General features: G+C 47.8%; 1 pseudogene; it reads left to right on the top strand.

Annotated features, from left to right (window-relative positions):
• The first annotated feature begins 1,181 nt into the window (after positions 1–1,181).
• On the top strand, positions 1,182–1,299 carry LOC124778375 (annotated as a pseudogene).
• The last annotated feature ends 1,777 nt before the right edge of the window (positions 1,300–3,076 follow it).

Below are 3,076 nucleotides of genomic sequence, written 5' to 3' on the forward strand. Positions count from 1 at the left end.
CGGCCGACTTACTGGGCTGCGAAAGGCGAGTGTGGCGTTCGTGTTCAACGCACCTTTCATGTAATGACTGTGCGAGTCGTCTGACCGATGTAAGCTTTGCCACACTGGCAAGGAATTTTATTGGGAATTTTAGAACAGAGTGGTTCATCTGTTAGGGAGACCGTATGTAACACGGTAGTGCAACCCGTTGTTGCGTACTGTTCGAGTGCTTGGGACCCGCACCATGTCAGATCATCTACAGCTACATCTACACGATTACTCTGCAATTCACATTTAAGTGCTTGGCAGAGGGTTCATCGAACCACAATCATACTATCTCTCCACCATTCCACTCCCGAACAGTACGCGGGAAAAACCAACACCTAAACCTGTCTGTTCGAGCTCTGATTTCTCTTATTTTATTTTGATGATCGTTCCTACCTATGTAGGTTGGGCTCAACAAAATATTTTCGCATTCAAAGGACTACATCGAGGCAGTTCAGAGGCGGGTTGCTAGATTTACTACGGATAGGTTCGAACAAAGCGCAAGTATTACGGAGATGCTTCGGTAGCTCACATGGGAATCACTGGAGCACTACTGAGAAAATTTAAAGAACTGGCGCTTGAGGCCGACTGGTGTACGGTTTTACTGCCGCCAACGTACATTTCGAATGAGGACCATGAAGATAAGACCAACGGCCTTGCCGCAGTGGTGTCACATCTACATCCAAGGGCATCACAGACGACCTATTCTTGAGTACTGCTCGAGCGTTTGGGATCCCTATCAGGTCGGATTGTGGGAGGACATAGAAGCAATTCAGAGGCGGGCTGCTAGATTTGTTACTGGTAGGTTTGATCATCACGCGAGTGTTACGGAAATGCTTCAGGAACTCGGGTGGGAGTCTCTAGAGGAAAGGAGGCGTTCTTTTCGTGAATCGCTACTGAGGAAATTTAGAGATCCAGCATTTGAGGCTGAATGCAGTACAGTTTTACTCCCGCCAACTTACATTTCGCGGAAAGACCATAAAGATAAGATAAGAGAGATTACGGCTCGTACAGAGGCATATATACAGTCATTGTTCCCTCGTTCTGTTTGGGAGTGGAACAGGGAGAGAAGATGCTAGTTGTGGTACGAGGTACCCTCCGCCACGCACCGTATGGTGGATTGCGGAGTATGTATGTGGATGTAGATGTAGATGTAGACCAACGGCCTTGCTGCAGTGGTAACACCGGTTCCCGTCAGATCACTGAAGTTAAGCGCTGTCGGGCTGGACTAGCACATGGATGGGTGACCGTCCGGTCTGCCGAGCGCTGTTGGCAAGCGGGGTGCACTCAGCCCTTGTGAGGCGAACTGAGGAGCTACTTGATTGAGAAGTAGCGACTCTGGTTTCGGAAACTGACATGCGGCCGGGAGAGCGGTGTGGTGACCACATGCCCCTCCATATCCGCATCCAGTGACTCCTATGGGCTGAGGATGGCACGGCGGCCGGTCGGTACCATTGGGCCTTCATGGCCTGTTCGGGACGAGTTTAGTTTTACCATGAAGATAAGATTAGAGGTATTAGACATATAGATAGTCGTTTTTCCCTCGCTCTATTTGCAAATGGTAAAGAAAGGAAATGATCGATTTTTTTTTTCAAGCGACTGTCAACAGAATCGATATACTAGGAGACATGTATGATACACACTTTTCTGGTTAAATAGCATGTATGACATGTGAAGTTGTCACAATAAATATTTTTCCACTGTGAAGATGGACCGTGACCGAAACTGGTTGTGAATAAATATAGTGTAAGACAGTGAGCCGTGGCACGGCTCTAGGCGCAAGACGCTATCGATTACTCCTCTGGTTGAGGTTGGCACTATCTGCGATCGCGAGCGCCTCCTGTCGGAGTTAGTCCTAACGAGGGAGTGAGTGCGAGTACAGGAGGCTGGGGCGGACAGCAGGGGAGAACGGACATTGCGGCCGCACTCTGAGGCGACAAGATAAGAGTTGTGCACGGCCGAGAAGGGAGCGTTGAGCAAGGCGGCAGTCAGCATCGCTTTCCGGGGGACAGAGATTTGCGGCAGTTCAGCGAGCAGACACCAGCTCCGGGAGCAGTACTCGTGGACGTGACGTGGGTCGTATTTTGGCGCAGTATAGTTTGCTTGGTACGCATCTGCTGCTCCCTTTATGCCCACGTGTGTTGTTCTGTCCGTATGTCCATTGAAAAGGTTACGCTCCGGCTGTAACAGTGACTTGTGCTTTACGTTCATGCACCCTGACTCATTTGTTTTGCTGCAGGCAGCTGTAATTTCAGAGATTTTTTTTCGTTGCGATTGTCTTAGCCCGGTGGTGCCTAGTATCCGAGAACAAGACAGCTAACGTGTGACCTGTTGTTTCGGGTTTTGGAGTCCTGTTTGGCCAACCTAGTTATCACGCACACAAATATATTGCTGCCGAGTGAGGTTAGTCCTAATCTTGTGGAACTGAGCTTTCAGTGACTGGCTCGACAGCAAATTAATTAATTTAACCTTTGTGCTGTGTTGTTTTTTTTTTTTTTTTTTTTTTTTTTTTTTTTTTTTTTTTTTGCTTTCAATGGTGAATTTCTTGTCATTCATTTGTGTATGTTTCCCCGTTAATGATAACTGTGAGTAATATAGCAAGGTCTTGGAGGACTTGCGTATCGTGACTGTATTTTTGGCAACTGTTCAATTTGATTTCTTGTTTGTGGGTCTGGTTAAAACTTATGCCAAGTTTACTAATTTCCGCCTGTGGTCCGGAAGTTGGTTTGAAGTTAAATCGGTTGGTAAATCTTTACTGGACCTAACTGTTAACTGATCTTGCGTTGAACTAATGCCATTATTAAATCGTTTCTTGTGTGCTATAAATTGTATTACCATAGACAAGGAGACAGGGCACATTCTGTGGTCGAGGGGTAGGCACGGTTGCTGCTTTGCGCGTGGCGTCTTGTCGCTCGCTATCATTTCCAGCGTTAGTACGGGCGGCGTGAGGTTTGTTTGCTCGCGGTTGTATGGCCGCTTGTGAGCTGTGCCTGCTCCCGCTTCAGGGTGTGCCGTGTTTCGTAAGGCGTACGCCGACTTTCAGTCACTGTTA

Source organism: Schistocerca piceifrons, chromosome 2 (genome assembly GCF_021461385.2).
Source record: "Schistocerca piceifrons isolate TAMUIC-IGC-003096 chromosome 2, iqSchPice1.1, whole genome shotgun sequence".
Taxonomy (NCBI): Eukaryota; Metazoa; Arthropoda; class Insecta; order Orthoptera; family Acrididae; genus Schistocerca; species Schistocerca piceifrons.